General features: G+C 38.8%; 2 pseudogenes; one reads left to right on the forward strand and one right to left on the reverse strand.

Annotated features, from left to right (window-relative positions):
- The first annotated feature begins 1,337 nt into the window (after positions 1–1,337).
- Positions 1,338–2,252, forward strand: LOC118849950 (annotated as a pseudogene).
- A 10,837-nt stretch (positions 2,253–13,089) lies between these two features.
- LOC118850931 lies at positions 13,090–17,520 on the reverse strand (annotated as a pseudogene).
- Between the last annotated feature and the right edge of the window lie 595 nt (positions 17,521–18,115).

Here is an 18,115-nt window from a genome sequence, read left to right on the forward strand (position 1 = left end):
CACAGGAAAGTAAGGGGAAGGGGATAAAAAGTGGGGGGGGATGTGTGTTGGCAATGAAAATAGGCTCTTAGCACTTAGTTCAACCAAGTGCCCTCTAAGAGTTTGGCCTTTATTTCCTTGATTAAATTAGGAGTCCTTGATGACCTCCTTGCCTCAAGGGAAAGCCTAATTTACATGGGTTTGAGTGACATGTTTGTGACATCAGAGGCTCTTAGACCATGTGGGTTTAAGTTGCTTTTTTGTGAGGATTTTAGGTCACATGGGTGAGTCGCATGTGTGACTCACCCTTGACCCTGAAAAAGATATAAAACCAGGAGTTAGTTTTCACTTTTTCGGAGCTCTGACCCACAGCAGTGGTGGCTCTTGTTATGAGCTCCTGGGCTGAACTTAGATGTTGGTAACTATGAATTGTATTTGGGCTGTCTGTTGATGTTTGTAATTTGTTTGTATTTGCTGTGAAGTTCAGGGTGCTGGCTTTTTCCCCTGAACTAAGTGAATGATGTTTATATGCTGAATTAAAGTAAGCTTGTTAACCCCTTAATGTTGATTTCCTTAGTAAAGCAGATCAAAAGAACCTGGGCTTTTGCAGCATCCTGTGAGCTGGTTGCTGTTGATTTTACACCCCGCACATCAGCTGCTAGCCGGATTGTTGGAACAGGATGATAGAAGGGAGGGCAGATAGGGGAGGAGGTAATCAAAAGCAAATACTTTTGAAAAGGGACAGGGTCAAGGGAGAAAATTGAGTAAAGGGGACAGGATAGGGTGGAAGGAAATATAGTTAGCCTACTTGAGCTTTGTGGAAGTGTTTTACAAAATGATCTATGTTGAATTGCTTGCCTTCCTAGGGAGGGTGGGTGGGAAGGGAAGAGAAGAGAGCATTTGGAACTCAAAGTTTTAAAAGCAGATGCTCAAAAAAAAGTTGTTTTTTGCATGCAGCTGGGAAGCCAGATGTATAGGGAATGAGGTGTAAAAATCTATCCTGCCCTACAAGAGAGTAAGGGGAAAGGGGATGGGAGTGGGGAGTGGGGTGACAGAAGGGAGGGCTGACTGGGGAATGAAGCAATCAGAATGTATGCCATCTTGGAATGGGTGGATGGTAGAAATGGGGAGAAAATTTGTAACTCAAAATCTAATGGAAATCAATGTTGAAAACTAAAATATTAAATAAAAATGATAAAAATAAATGCTTTCTTGTCCTCTACCTACCAACCCACTTTCCAGTGGATTTTCCGTAGAAAAATGGAAAGGGCTATAGAGAGAAATATTATTTCTTAATATTTGTAGGGCAATGAAAAAGGAGGTCTTTTTTTTTTAAAAAAAAATGTTTCTAGCTCTTTCCCCTCGCTCAAGATGGCGGACAAAAAGCCTCCAAAGGAACCAAAGGAAAAGAAGGTCAAAAAGGAAAAAAAAAAGAGAACAAAAAGGAAGATGTGGCTGAAAAGGTGGTGAAAAAGCCTCGAAAGCATTGCAGTCGGAACCCAGTCCTGGCCCGAGGGATTGGTAGACACTCCAGGTCTGCAATGTATTCCCGGAGAGCCATGTACAAGCGGAAATATGCTGCACCAAAAACCCGGATTGAAAGGAAAAAGAAAGAGAAGGTGCCTGCTACTATCTCAAAGCCAGTTGGTGGTGATAAAAATGGAGGAACTCGTGTGGTAAAGATTTGCAAAATGCCTCGGTATTACCCTACTGAGGATGTGCCTAGAAAGCTGCTAAGTCATGGCAAAAAGCCCTTCAGCCAGCATGTGAGGAGACTTCGAGCTAGCATCAAGCCAGGCACTGTTCTGATCATGCTCATTGGCCGCCACAGGGGCAAGCGAGTGGTTTTCCTGAAGCAGCTGGCTAGTGGCTTGCTACTGGTGACTGGACCTCTGACCATCAACTGTGTTCCTCTGAGAAGGACCCATCAGAAATTTGTCATTGCCACCTCTACCAGGGTTAACTTTTCAGGTGTAAAAATTCCAAATCATCTTACTGATGCTTACTTCAAGAAGAAGAGGCTCCGTAAACCTAGACACCAAGAAGGAGAGATTTTTGACACAGAAAAAGAGAAATACGAGATTACAGAGCAGCGCAAGGCTGATCAGAAAACGGTGGACTCTCAGATCCTGCCCCAAATCAAGAAAATTCCTCAGCTCCGTGGCTACCTGCGTTCTGTATTCTCTCTCTCCAATGGAGTTTATCCGCACAAACTGGTGTTTTAAATGCCTTCCAGAGAACTCTTATTAAAATATTTGGAATAGTTAAAAAAATGTTTCTACAAATTCCTCTTGAGCCTTCTCTTCTCTAGACTAAAAATACCCATTTCCCTAAACTTCATTTATTTAAGCCCTTCACCTCCTCTGGACCACTCTCAGGCTTATCAATATCCTTCTTAATTGGTTTCAAGTAGAATTCAATGTAACATTAAAATGTGTTTTTAATTGGTATATATATATATATATATATATATATATATATATATATATACACATATATATATGTATATATATACATACATATATACATTAGAAATGATCAATTTGTTCATGTTGAACTAATATGATGCCAAATCTTTAATATTAAAATACATCACAATGCCCTATAGTGATTAAAAGTTTTATGTTTGGGGGATAAGAGGCCTGGGAAACATAAAAAGGAGTCTTTTGTTAAAAAAAATCTGTGAATCGCTCTGTCACTTCTGTTTCCTGATAGAATATTCTGCTGAGGTTTTCAACAGCCTGAATTTCCCCCAGATACTTCAGCAATGTACAGATATGGATCATCAAGAAAGACTCCAAGGCCAACAACTGGGTAAGGAAGGGATTAGTGGGGAAGGATTCTTTCCTCACACATCACAAACTATTTCTATAATGGTGGTCTTTTGGTATCTGTGCTTTTGGGGGAAAATTGTTCCTTTTAGTGGTTATTCCTGAACTCCAAGTAAAATGGTAACAGATGACAATAGATAAATGTGTCACCACAGCCCTGTGAAAAGACTGCTAAATTTAAAGTCATGGGACCTAAGTTTGAGTATAAGTTCTGTTAACTGAGTGACCACCTGAATAATAATTTAATTTCTCAGGGCCTCAGTTTCCTTGACTGTAAAATTAGGGGGCTGAACTTCCCCAGGCCATCACCCCTGCTTTGCTATTAACTTCTCCATTCCCAACTGTGACCCTTTTGTTAACTCCATACCCAATTCTTTCTGTTAAGTCTTTCCCTTCCACTTGTTATAATCCAATTCCAGATTATTCCCACAATTTGTCTCTTATGTTTCTACTTCTATCCACTGAATGCAGTAAATTAATGCCATGTAGCTGTGTTGATTGGCTCCACTAAAAATTCATGTTATATCTTCTCTATTGGGCCCTCCCTGCAGGGATTCAATCTCTTATTTTCCCCTAATTTACTTCCCATTCCTATTCACTCTCCAAAGAAGCTGTTTCCAAACTTTTCCTCTATTCCCATACCACTCACCCATCTCACTTTCTCAGCTGAGGACTTTACCTCATACTCCTCAATGGATTGACACCTCTCTTCTATACAACTATTAAAATGGGTTTCCAAAAGCACAGTTCTAGCCATGCGATCTCCCCTACTCAAAAAATATAGTGGCTCTCTTTTCTTTTCAGATCAAATATAAACTTCTCTTTTTGGTATTTAAAGATCTTCACAAACTGGCCCCTTCTTATCTTTCCAAACTTCTTACATATTACTTACTCTCCTCTGCAGTCTCAGTGGTCTCATCACACTGGCCTGTTTGTTGTCCCTCACAAGGTATCAATCTCCCATCCCGGCGCCTTTTCAATATGTTCCTCAGGTCTGCAATGTTGTTTTTATTTACCTTGGACTCTTAGAATCCTTGGTTTATTGCAGGACTCAGCTCTTCTGGTCTCCCCCAGCTGCTAGTGCTTTTTACTTTACCTTCCATCTATTCTATATTTATCTCATGTGTCTGCTGTTTATGTATCCCTCATTAGCATGTAAGCTTCTTGAACTTAGATTCTGTTTTTGCTTTTTCTTTGTGTAGGACACTTTCTGGGCTACTCTCCCAATATGCATTCCCACTTGTGGTTTGAGTACCCAGAGGATGGCTGCTTCCACAGATTTTTGGGTTAATGTTCTGTGATTGCACTCTCAAACCTTAGCTTGAGAGCCCCCACTGGTGTGCTTTCTATTAACAATCATGCCAGTGCACACAAGTAGGGGAATGGAACAAGCATTTATTAAATACCTACTGTGTGCCAGGCACCATGCTAAGCCTTTTACAAATGTTATCTCATTTGATTCTTACAACAATCCTAGAAGGTAGATGCTATTATTATCCTCATTTTACAGATAACAGAACTGAGACAGACAGAGGTTAATTGACTTGTCCAGGGTGACAGAACTAGTAAATAAGTATCTTAAGCTGGATCTGAATTCAGGCCTTCCTGACCCCAATTGTAGAGGATAAGATGGAATGGGAACGGCAGAAAGAAAGGAGGCAATGGTTTGGATTCATGAGTTTAAAGGATTAAGTTTTTGTCCCAGTTTTAAACACATCTATAATTCTCTCTCTCTCTCTCTCTCTCTCTCTCTCTCTCTCTCTCTTTCTTCCTCTCTATGTCTGTCTCTGTCTCTGTCTGTGTGTCTGTATGTCTGTGTGTATCTGTGTCTGTGTCTGTGTGTTTTATAGAAGGACTAGATATGCCCATTGAAGACAACTGATGACGTCTTGATAAGATATGGAAGGAACTAGCCAGTACTACTCAGGTGTGAATTAAAAGGTACAGGAGGTGATTGTAGGAGAGACTTCAGAGTCATGGAATGAATCAGGTAGATTACATAAGTATAATAAATAGGAGAAGCTGTCAGAATCCTGATGATCACTGAAGTTGTGTAGAGCAGAGGTGTCAGACTCATGGGGGCACACAGCTGACAGCTCTCCAGAGAAGGCATGAAATAGATTTAAATGTAAATGGGAAATTTTTAATGAAAAAAATAAAAGAAAACATAGATAATGTCAATACATGCTTTTTTGAAAGTCAGGATGTAGTCCACAAGGATTCTTTATCTTTCTGCAGTCTAATGCTTCACTCTAGACCTTGCTTATGGGAGCCATTGTGAATTACAACAGGCTACATAAACAAAGTCAAGAAGGAATACATTCCACTACTCAGAACTCCTAACAAGAGTTGAAGGATTCAAAGTTTCAACCTCAGGTGAGATGTTTTTATGTGCCTTAGAAATAAGATGAAAAAAAACCAGATACAATTATGCTCTTTTACTGAGGCCATAGTCTTCCTTGTCCTACCCACAGGAAAGAGTATAAGCTATTACTCTGGACTTGGGATTTATCAGAGTTTCAAGATAAAATCATCAATTGAAACTCAAAATTTAAAAATGAGTGTTAAAAATAAGTAAGCATTATTTTTAAAGATATGTTTTAAATGACTTCATGTGTATAATGGGTATCATATTGCTTACCTTCTCAATGGGTGGGGAGGGTCAGGAAGGTGGGAGAGAATTTGGAATTCAGCATAAAAAAATGAAAAAAAAATGTTAAGAAGTCATCCCTCACTGGCATTTTATGGTAAGGGGAGAGGCACAAGTAATACATGTTTTCCCTATTTCTGCTGGGAAAGACAATTTAAGACATGTGATATGGGTCTACAACACTGAAGAAAATTAAGATTCACTACAGTATTTAGGCCTATCAAAACAGGTGAATAATAGAATTTCTGTCCAATTCAGGCTTGTTGACCCATTGACACAACTTTGTACATGAGTAACTAAGACATGGCATTGGGGAAGGAGGAATGATTGATTGGTCAAGACTAATATAGATAGTCCTTGGACACTTGGACTTGCGGCTCTAAAACAGAACAGACTTCTGTCTGGAAGATGAAAAAATTTTAAATAAAATATAAGCAAACAGATTACAACAACTTATCATGAGAATAATACACTATGACCAGGTAGGATTTATTCCAGGAATGCAAGGCTGGTTCAATATAAGGAAAACTGTCAGCATAATTGATCATATCAACAACAAAACTAGCAGAAACCATATGTCCTCAACACATGCAGAAAAAACTTTTGACAAAATACAATACCCATTCCAATTAAAAACACTAGAAAGCATAGAAATAAATAGAATTTTCCTTAAAATCATAAGTAGCATCTACCTAAAACCATCAGCAAGCATTATTTGTAATGGGGATAAGCTAGATGCATTTCCAATAAGATCAGGCATGAAACAAGGATGTCCATTATCATCCTTATTATTCAATTTGGCACTAGAAATGTTAGCTATAGCAGTAAGAGAAGAAAAAGAAATTGTGGGAATTAGAGTAGGCAAAGAAGAAACTAAGTTATCCCTCTTTGCAGATGATATGATGATTTACTTAGAGAATCCTTGAGAATCAAGTAAAAAACTGCTTGAAATAATAAATAACTTTTGCAAAGTTGCAAGATATAAAATAAACCCACATAAATCCTCAGCATTCCTATACATTACTAATAAAGCCTGAAAGCAAGAGATAGAGAAATTCCATTTAAAGTTACTGTGGACAGTATAAAATATTTGGGAGTCTGCCTGCCAAGACAAACCCAGGAACTATATGAACACAATTACAAAACACTTTTCACACAAATAAAGTCAGATCTAAATAATTGGAAAAACATTGGTTGCTCATGGTTAGGCTGAGCTAATATAATAAAAATGACAATTTTACCTAAATTAATTTACTTATTTAGTACCATAACAATCAAACTACCAAAAATTATTTTATAGAGCTATATAAAATAATAACAAAATTTATCTGGAAGAACAAAATGTCCAGAATATCAAGGGAATTAATGAAAAGAAATGCTAGGGAAGGTGGCCTAGCCATACCAGATCTTAAACTGTATTATAAAGCGCCAGTCATCAAAACAACTTGCTACTGGCTAAGAAATAGATTGGTAGATCCGTGGAATAGGATAGGTACACAAGACTCAGTAGTCAATGACTATAGTAATCTACTGTTTGATAAACCCAAAGGCTCCAGCTTCTGGGATAAGAACTCACTATTTGACAATAACTGCTGAGAAAACTGGAAAATAGTATGGCAGAAACTTGGCATAGACCAATATCTTACACCATATTCCAAAATAAAGTCAAAATGGGTTCATGATTGAGATATAAAGGCTGATACTATAAGCAATTTGGGAGAGCAAGGAATAGTTTACCTGTCACATTTATGGAGAAGGGAAAAATTTATGATCAAACAAGAGATAGATAATGTTATGAAATGCAAAATGGATAATTTTGATTACATTAAATTGAAAAGTTTTTGTACAAACAAAGCCAATGCAACCAAGATTAGGAGGGAAGCAGAAAACTGGGAAAATTTTTTACAACTAGTGTCTCTGAAAAAGGCCTCATTTCTAGAATATCCAGGGAACTGAGTCAAATTTATATGAATACAAGTCATTCCCCAATTGATAAAAGATCAAAGGACATGAACTGTAGGTTTTCAGAGGAAGAAATTAAAGCTATCTATAGTCATATGAAAAAATGATCTAAATCACTACTGATTAGAGAAATGTAAATCAAAACAACTCTTAAATACCACACTTCACCTCTCAGATTGGCTAACAAGACAAAACAGGTAAATTATAAATGCTAGAGAAGATATGGGAAAATTGTAACAAAGGGCTATAAAAATGTGCATAGCCTTTGAACCAGCAATACTACTTCTAGGGCTGTCTCCCAAAGGGACCATACAAATGGAAAAAGGACCCATATGTACAAAAATATTTATAGCAGCTCTTTTTGTGGTGGCAAAGACTTGGAAATCAAGGGGATGCCCATCAATTGGGGAATGGATAAACAACTTGTGGTATATGAATGTAATGGAATACTATTTTGCTATAAGAAATGAGGAGCAGACAGACTTCAAAATAATCTGGAAAGATTTATACGAACTGATGCTGAGTGAGGGGAGCAGAACCAGGAGAACATTGTACACAATTAGACACATTGTATCTGTGATGACTAACTTTGAAGGACTTGGCTCCTCTCAGCAATGCAAGGTTCTAAGACAGTTCCAAAAGACTCATGATGAGAAAAGATATCCACATTCAGAGAAAGAATTATGGAGTCTGAATGCAGATTGAAGCAAACTATTTGCTCTGTCTTTTATTTTTATTTATTTATTAGTTCATTTGTTTGTTCTTTCTTGTGGTTCATTCCATTGGTTATAATTATTCTTTACTACTTGACTATTGTGAAAATATGTTTAATGTGAAGGTATATGTAGAACTTATGTTGGATTACATGCCATCTTCAGTGGGGAGGGGGAAGGAGAGAGAAGGGGGAGAAAATTTGGAACTCAGAAACTTGTGAAACTGAATTTTGTATACTAAAAATAAATAAATTTAAAAGGGAAAAAATTAAAAATGGAAGGAGTTGGAGGAGCTAGTTCTGTGCTTGCTCACCTTCACATCATCAGTCTTTCATGGCCACACTGGGCTATACATTCTGTAAGGCATTGAGAACCAGGAAGGAGATTTTCAGTATGAACCTTCCCCAACAACCCAGCATTCCTTCCTTGGTCTCTGCTCTCAGATGAAATGGGGATGCCTATGGCCTAGGTATATGTTGGGAGCAGGGCTAGAGGGTTAGGGGACAAAGAGAGAAAATTCTGTTAATGTGACTCTGGCATCTAGAGATGCAAAGTCTTCTCTTAAGTTAATGAAATGTTTGACTTACTAGTTGAGCTGCTGGAGAATGCAAAGAGAAAGAGAATGCATGGGACCGAGAGTTGTCTCTGGATTTGATCCTTTGACTGGACATTTAAAATATAGATATTATTTGTAAGACATTGCTCATAAATTGTTCCAAAATTATAAAGACTGATACAATAAGCAAACTAGGAGAGCAAGGAATAGTTTACCTGTCAGATCCATAGAGAAGGGAAGACTTTATCACCAAACAAGAGATAGAGAACATTATGAAATATAAAATGAATGATTTTAATTACATTAAATTGAAAAGTATTTGCACAAACAAAGCCAATGCTACCAAAATTGGAAGAGAAGCAGAAAGCTGGGAAACAATTTTTACAGCCACTGTCTCTGATAAAGGCATCATTTCTAAAATAAATAGAGCATTGAATCAAATTTGTAAGAATACAAGTCATTCCCCAATTGATAAATGTTCAAAGGATATGAACAGGCAGTTTTTAGAGGAAGAAATTAAAGCTATCTATAGTCATATGAAAAAAAAACTCTACATCATTATTGATTAGAGAAATGCAAATCAAAATGACTCTGAGGTACCATATCACACCTATCAGATTGGCTAACATGACAAACAGGAAAATGATAACTGCTACAGAAGATATGGGAAAATTAGAACACTTACATGTTGTTGGTGGAGTTGTGAACTGATCCAACCCTTTTGGAGAGCAATTTGGAACTTTGTTTAATGGGCTATAAAATTGAGCATACCCTTTGATACAGCAATGCTACTTCTAGGTCTATATCCCAAAGAGATCATAAAAACAGCAAAAGGACCCCCATGTACAAAAATATTTATAGTAGTTCTTTTTGTGGTGGCCAAGAATTGCAAATTGAGGGGATGCCTATCAATTGGGAAATGACTGAACAAGGTGTGGTATATGATTGTGATGGAATATTATTGTGCTATAAAAATGACAAGCAGGATGATTGCAGAAAAACCTAGAAAGACTTACATGAACTGATGCAAAGTGAAATGAACAGAACCAGGAGAACCTTATACACAGCAACAGCCACATTGTGCAATTACTGACTTTGGTAGAGTTAGCTCTTCTCAGCATTGCAAGGATCTAAGACAACTCCAAAAGATTCACAATAGAAAATGCTGTCCACATCCAGAGAAAGAAATCTGGAGTCTGAATGGAGAGGGAAGCATACCATTTGCTCTCCTTTTCTTTTGTTGCTTTGCTTTGCTTCTTCTTTCTAATGGTTCCTCTCATTAGTTTCAATTCTTCTTTACATCTTGACCAATTCTGAAAATATGTTTGATATGAATATATAAGGAAAGCCTATATCAGATTGCGTGCCATCTTGGGGAAGGGAAGGAAGAGGGCGATAATTTAAAACTAAAAATCTTAGGGAAGTGAATGTTGAAAACTAAAAGTATATAAGATAATTATATAAAAAAGAAATTGTCCTAAAATACAATTTTTGTTCATTGTTGTGAAAAAACAAGTAGAGTACACATGCAAAACAGACCATTTGGCAAACGTTTTTGTCCATCCATAGACTGACAAATCTACCCAGTGTGTTGGGTCTACACAAGGCTAAGAGAAGCTGATTTGGGGCTTTGAATAAAATGAACACTTTTATTAGGTTGAAACACTTTTATTGAATTTTTAAAAAATTGATTTCAGAGGTGATTAAGTTTTTTATTTAAAAAATAGGGAAACAAAATTTTATTAAGTAAAGTGATAGTATAAAAACATTAAAATTCATCATTAAAACATTTCATTGAGTTCCCCCAAAACTATGAAATTATTTCTTTAACTTATTTTTTTAAATTCACTGTTTTTTAATTCAAAATATTTCTATATCAAATGCATGGCTTGTTATGCCCTAAGGAATTATATCTTTGGTATTAAGCAGCCCCTATTTACCATCTTACCAATGGACTTGCTCATTTACACATGTCTAAAATCTTCTTATGATCACTATGTTATATACTTTATATAGTACGTATGTATGTATGTATATGTACATATACACATACATATGTGTACATATATAATTTACTAAAACAAGCAGTCAGCACTGAAATTGTTTGTCCCTGTATGCCCTGAAGCTAACAACAATAAAAGTTGATGCAAGGCGTGGTAGTACCTGTCAACACACAACAAATGGCTAGCCCACGTTCCTTGTACTTAGTAGGTCTACACCACTAAAATTATAGATAATGACCCTATGACCACCACCACCATAAGTTTACCTTTAATAGTCAGCTAGACGATCAAATTAATTCAAAGCAAAGATGTTTAATTAAATGCTTTGTAATAAAAGTAGCAACAAAACATAATATTGCCTGTAAACCTGGGGTACATTCTCCAACAGACACACACAGCCTCAGTAGGAATATTGAATACACATAGAGTACACATAGAGAAAGAACACATGTGTCAACAGCACTTGGAAGGAGATGGATTTCAATTCACATATCTTAGGCTGCAAGGCCATTGATGGCTTTGTAATGGTGATAGGCCAGTGAGATCCCAGTCCTTGTAAGTGTGTCCAGCATGGGCAGCATGGGCTAATTTCCCACATGATTTTGGAGCATGTCCAAGTATTCTATTTCTGATCCATTAAGCATAGGGTGAAGAGACTGGTTTTTGATATGTTGCTGAGGTGGATATGAGTGCATACAAAAGCCTGCTAAGTGGGCAGCTCAGCTCTTTTCCTCTTCTTGGTGGTGAACAATGAGGATGAGCTGCAATGAGCTTCTCTAGATAAGAGTAGGATCTCAGCCCATCTCTTATCCATGAAGCAAAGAGTACATGGCCTTGCTATTTCCAAGAGAAGGCATCCAATAGGAACAGTAGCCTCCTTCTGCTAGCTACCTAGCTCCCCACCTGGTCCTACGGGACTCATATTCTTTGCCACTTTGCGTTTTCTTGCTCTTGGGTGAAGGAGTTTCAGAATAGGCTGCAACCTTGTGAACATTGAAAGGCTGGGAGAGGCAGCCACCAAAGGTCTGTGAGCTGGAGTCCATGCCACATTTTGCAGACAGCTGAGACTGATGGGGATCAGAGTCCTGAGTGACAAGTGCTTGATAGGCATAAGAGTTGATCTAATGCAGCAGAGGGAGTGACCATGATTCATCAATTGGCTTCCACATTCATGGTGAAAATGTTTGGCAGAAACTATTTTGAGGTTAAGCCCATTCTCCCCAGGAGCAGAGCTGTTATAGGGGAGAGTGTGCCCCCCCAGTTATTGGGAAGAAAGGCCTTGTAACTTCTGCCTTTGCTATTTATTCTCAGTAAATATTTCTTCATAAAAGCTAACTTCTGTTACTTTGTTAAATAGCACTGAAGCACTAACCACTAAAGGGCATCAATAATATAAGAAATCTGATAACTATAACTGACAATTGAGAGTGGGGAGTACACACCAGAATGGAGGCTTGAGCCAATAACATTAGAGAAAGACATTCCTTCAATCCCTCAGCATTGAGATCTCTCCCCTGAGGAAGAAGCATAGCTACCCTCAGCTCTGGGGACACGACTCATTACTAAAAGTGGGATTTGGAATAAGAATTGCCAGAGTGTACAAAGCTAGATGCAGTAAATTACTCTCAGTGAATCTAAAATACATTGGATTTGTGTCCATAATCATCAATTCCATTTAATGATGATCAACCAAGAGATTTTAAATTACATAGTACATTCCTTTATAGAAATAATAAGTTTCTATTAAATTCAACTAGCATTTATTGCCTGTCTCCTACATGTTTAATTTGTTCTGGGGCCTGTGGGAAAATAGAGGAAGAGAAGCAGCTAAGGGACATAGAAAGAACACTATACATGTGAAGTTGGAAGATCTGGCTCCAACATTTGCATGTGGGTTACAGGGAGCATGTCTTTAAGTCTTTTTTCTCATCTAAAAAATATGGATAATACACTCACACTTCTTGCCTCACAGAGTTGTGAGAAAACCTTGAAGTGCTGTCCAAATGTGGCCAATTGTAGCTATGGGTGAAGGCATCATTCCTAGCTTTGCAGAGTAATGGAGGATTTTGAACCTCAAATACATGTGGAACCAGGCAATATAAAACAGCTCCAGCAGCTAGATCTATGTACGAAAGGAAGTCAGGAAAGGGATTTCATAGATTTAGAGCTAATAGGAACTTTACAAACCATCTAGCCCGCCCACCTCCATTTGGCAGATAAGGAAAGTGAGACCAATAGAACTCAAATGGTTGTAAGTAAATTCAGGTAGAATATAAGGGACAGAACTAGATATTGAACCTTGATCATCTGACTATGAATCCATTGCTCTTTTAAATGCACTAAGCTTCCTTCACCATGAGAGCTGGCACTAACTGGGAAGGTTTGTTGAAAGAGATGAGACATGAGCTAGATTTTTCAGGGTATGCTTTAGATATGCTTAAAAACGGTGATAGCCATGAGGTGATCAAATTCAGAGGGCATTGCTCCCGACCAATTTCCCCTGATGACTAATAAAGATGCTAGAAACCAGCAGCTATTCATGACTGGTGGTGCCCAGCAAGTCACGAAATACTCTTCTGGTGCCCAACCAGTCATAAAGACAGTTGGGGATCATTACCCGCAGGTAGAAGATGCCAAAGGTAGCAATGCTGAATTTCCATAGTTTGAGGTGAGATTTTCTTAATTCATACAAATCTCTGAGGCTCATGGAGACTGTTGCCCTTGATATGTGGACCTCTTATTCTTTTCCTGTAACTCAGCCAGTTTCTCCCCAAATTTTCTGAACTTCTCCTCTGGGCTGACCCATTGGAGCTCTTCCCCTAGGATATATACCTCATAGGTATAGTGCATGCTCCTTTTCTTCTGTACCAGGCTCTCTACTATATCCATCAGCTCTGTCACTTGCTCTTCCTGCTCTGTCCCTGTGGCCCGGTTGTTGAAAGTACAGACCCAGCCCCCACACAGTGTATAACCAGCTCTTTCATGGCCTTATTATCTGTGAAATTGATATATTCCTTTAGGGATTCCCCCCCAAGATCTTCCTTGCAAGTGAAAAGGATGACTATGTGATTCATAACATTTTTCCCCAAGATCTCCTTCACATTCTTCATGGCTTCCTGGTCCTCCTTAGTATGGTGACCAAGCTGGGTCACCAGGACCAATATGTGGGACCACGGGGAGGAGAGAAGGTAATCATTTCTCAAGATTTCTTGAGAAATTAGACCTTCAGTAGACACTTCTAGGCTAAAGATATCAGGAGTGTCAATGATATCCATTTCTCCTCTATCCCAGCTCCAGCTCCCGTTGCTGCAAACCTTGGTCACTGGCACTGCCCCAAGCTTGGATACAAGCACATTGTCCCCAAGGATACTGTTTCCAGTTCCACTTCTCCCACTTCTGGTTTTCCCCACCAGGATTAGCCTCAACTTGGGCTCTTGTAGCAGTAGTCTCTCCTCTCTTGAATCTGCAGGGAGCAAACACTATTACTAGGACCTCAAATCTATCTTTTCAGCATGATCTGTATACTCTCTGGGGATTAGTTTTTCCATTTAACAAAAAGATAATAAAAGAAAATATTAACAAAAGAATATTCCTTGTTAGAGATAGCACTCAGAATTGACTCCTCTCCCTCCTTCTCAGTGCCCTCAGGCAGAGACCCAGAATTGCTGTTGCCACTCAGGTTTTCCCCCTTCAGCAATGTTCCTTGCCATATTCTGGGCTCTAGACCTAGTTCTGCCACTTGGTTACACACCATATGTAACCTCCAATATTGAATCCCTTCTCTTCTCTGAGCTTTGATTTCCTCATCTGTCAAGTGAATTTACCTGTCCTGAATTATCTCTGAGCTCCCCTCCAGCTCTTACTTTCTTTCAGTCCATAGATGTGTATTTTGATCATTAACTTCATTGTGAACTTGTATTAAATATGCTTTTACTGTTAGTCAATAAAAAGTGATAATACTTGACAGATGCAGCTGAGTGACACAATGTTCTCTTTGTGGAACCAGGAAGACCTGAGTTCAAATCCTTCTTTAGGGACTAGGTCTATGACCTGGGCAATTACCTTAAAAAATCTCAGCATCAGGATCCTCATTTGTAAGAAGGGGATAACAATAGCACCTATATTACAAGGTTGTCACAAGGATCAAATAAGGTAATGTGGGTAAGTGTTTGTAAACCCGAGAAAACTAAATCTCGCTACTTACTGCTAATGCAAGTTTAGATGGTGGGGGTGTTATTAACCTTGAATATCTCCTAAACATCTGAGCTGATGACAGAGAACATACTAAATTGAGCCCCTTTTCCTCTGGAAAGTAGTAGATTTTTCCTGTTAGCCTTGACATATTGCGTTGGGAGATGGGAGCACAGTACCCAGCCTACAAGTTTTCTGCCACCTAGAATTCTAGAAGAAAGAGAGCATTTGGGCCATTTCAAAACCATTCCTTACCATAGGGATTTTCTTCAACTTTTGCCACTTTTCTTTCTCCCATGTTTACCTGGAACAGCCACAGAAACAATAAGATTTAAATAAATAGTGGAAACTTTGGGTGAGTCATTACTCTTGGCATTATGTATCTGGACAGACCAAGGACAGGGTAGAGACAGAGAGTATGGTCAGCAGTCAGCTATTAATGTTTGCTGGACTGAGGCCGTTGTGCACAAGAGGAAGTGCACTGAGATTGGAATTAGAAGACTTCGTCTTTAATCCTGCAGGACCTTGGACTTGTCCATCTTTCTTTCCATCTCAGCTTCCTCTGTAACTTGGGCTAAATAATATCTCAGAATAATGGGCACCTAACATTCAGTGACAATTGATTCATTCTGTTAGGTAAGAATTATCATCTTTTAAAATGAAAATGACAAGAATGGAGGTTCAAATCCTCAAGCAGGCACTTGTTAGCTATGTGATACAAGGCAAGTAGCTTAACCCCTCAGTCTCCTCACCTGTAAAATAGAGGAGTTTGTTAGAGGTAATAGGGAGCCACTAAAGAGGTTTGAGTACAGGTATGACATGCTCAGATCTGTGTGTTAGGAATATCAATTAGACAGCTGTATGGAGGATTGAATGGAGACTTTGTTCTTTATTAAAGGGAAGAACTTGTAGGGCTGGGGAAGTTCCAGAGCCCCTGAAATCATGGATTCTGACAGAATGTCTCTCTCCTTATGAGTAAAGCTGGCCCAGCTGACTCAGAGCCAAATGGGAATCACTCCTGATGAGTCAGTTTTTACTTCCAAAATTACATTAAATTGAGACCCTCAAGACCACTGAAATGTTAAATGTTACTAAAGTCCACCTAGTTCCATCAGCACTGTGGCACATCCCAGCTTTTCTCTCTGTTTTCAACCCAACCCTATGTCCTTTGTGAATGGAAGATCTGGTACTTTCAGGGAATTGTCCAGAATCTGCCATTGCTTGATAAGTCTCTGAGGGGAGTTTGCTGACCACAGAGTCCCTTCCTATTGCTCTAGGCCAGCAGTCGGGTAGGTCCGAAGTGGACAAAGTTCTGGCTTCTGCTCACCTCTCCCATCACAGCTGCTGAGCTCTTGGCTCAAGGCTGGGTGTCCCTCCCACTGCTCCCCTGCCCACCAAAGCTCAGCTACTTTCCTCTTAGCCCTAGCAGGCCAAGGGCTGCTGCCTTTCTTTGAGCTGAAGTCTGGTCAAAAAACCCTCAAATATTAAAGCCATCTAGTGCAACCGCTGCTTGTTACAGAAGAAGAAGCTGAAACTAAGGATGGGAGAGTTTTCTTTGCCCAAAGTCTTGCAGGTGGGAGTAGAGCAGGTAACAAAATCCAAGTACCCTTTGGTGAGAGACTGAGGGAGGCTTCCATTCACAGTCATGGAGAAGGGAAGGACAGAAAATGGAACCTCTTCAGAAAATTGACTAGGAAAGTAGAAGACAGATTTTAAGGGCATTGGGATATTTTATTTTTAATTATGGAATAAAACAAGCATTTCCATGTCATAGAACAATAAAAATATGAGGGTATATGAAATTGCAAATTTATCATGCACACCTTCCTGTTCCTTTTAAATATACAACAAAATTATCATGTAAATTTCTTTCTTTTTCTTCTTTTGTCTTCCCTCCCGCCACCCTAGAGATGACTACCATTAGACACACATGTATGTGTGTGTGTGTGTGTGTGTAAAAGTATTCTATAAATACTTATATTTATCAGTTCTTTTTCTCGATACATATAGCATTTTTCTTAATATGTCCTTTATAGTTAATTTGGGTATTTGTAATACACAAAATGACTCAAAGTTATTCTTAAAGCAATGTTGCTGTTACTGCAAACAATGTTCTCTTGGTTCTCCTCACTTCACTCTTTATTATTTCATGCAAGTCTTTCCATGTTCTTCTAAAATTATTGAGCTCATCATTTCTTGTAGCACAGTAATATTCCGTCACAATCATATACCACAACTTGTTCAGCCATTCCATAGTTGATGAGCATCCCTACAATTTCCAGTTCTTTGCCACCACAAAAAGAGCTACCATAAACATTTAGAAGATATAGATGTTTTTCATTTTTTCCTAATAATCTTTGGAAATAGGGCAAGTAGGATTATTGCTGGGTCAAAGAGCAATAGTTTAATAACTCTTTGGGTATAATTACAGATTGCTCTCCAAAATGGTTGGATCATTTCACAATTCTACCAACAACGAATTAGTGCATTGGGGACTTAAAGGGAGTAGGAGGAGAAGAAGAGGTAAGACATGCAAAAAACAGTAGCATCAGGGAAGGAAAAAGGTACATAAAGGGGAGACCAAGAGTCCCAAAGCAAACTTGGGTGACTTGGTGATACCTGAATCTACTTCCATGGTCCCCAGAGGGAAGAATTCTCTCTCTGTTCCTCCCCACTGCATTGCCCCATAGGGCCATACTCCTGACCTCTCTGACACTCAGATGCATCACAGCATGGCAGAAATGGAGGTGAGATGTGCTGTCTAGGCCCTTCAGAGGCTGCAGGAGAAGATGCAGAGGAGAAATCTGAAGTACAGAAAGGATGTCTGCCCTCTTAGACACCTGTCTGCTTGATGCTGCCACAGTCTAGAATGTGCTTGCTCTCAACTGTATGTAGCCTCTGAGTTTCATTCAGCAGATACCCCACCCAATTCACTGGGGTGGTCTTTGGCTTCTATAGCTAGATCAGTCAAAAGAAAGATAATGTTTCCTGATGAGGGTGATAGAGAGAGAGCAGGTTCTGATTTCTCTTCTCATGTTCTTAGCACCTGGGGCCTCTCGGAGACTTAAGTAAACAAAGGCCTGTCACTCTTAAGCTATCTCATGAGAAGATCTAGGAGTAATGGATGACATCTACAAAAACTGTCAAGTCAGAGAATTTCCCATAGTCTCTTTTCTCTAGGTGGTACAACTCAACTTCCTGAGTTTAAGTCCAGATTGAGACACTTACTA

The sequence above is a fragment of the Trichosurus vulpecula genome, chromosome 5 (assembly GCF_011100635.1).
Source record: "Trichosurus vulpecula isolate mTriVul1 chromosome 5, mTriVul1.pri, whole genome shotgun sequence".
Taxonomy (NCBI): Eukaryota; Metazoa; Chordata; class Mammalia; order Diprotodontia; family Phalangeridae; genus Trichosurus; species Trichosurus vulpecula.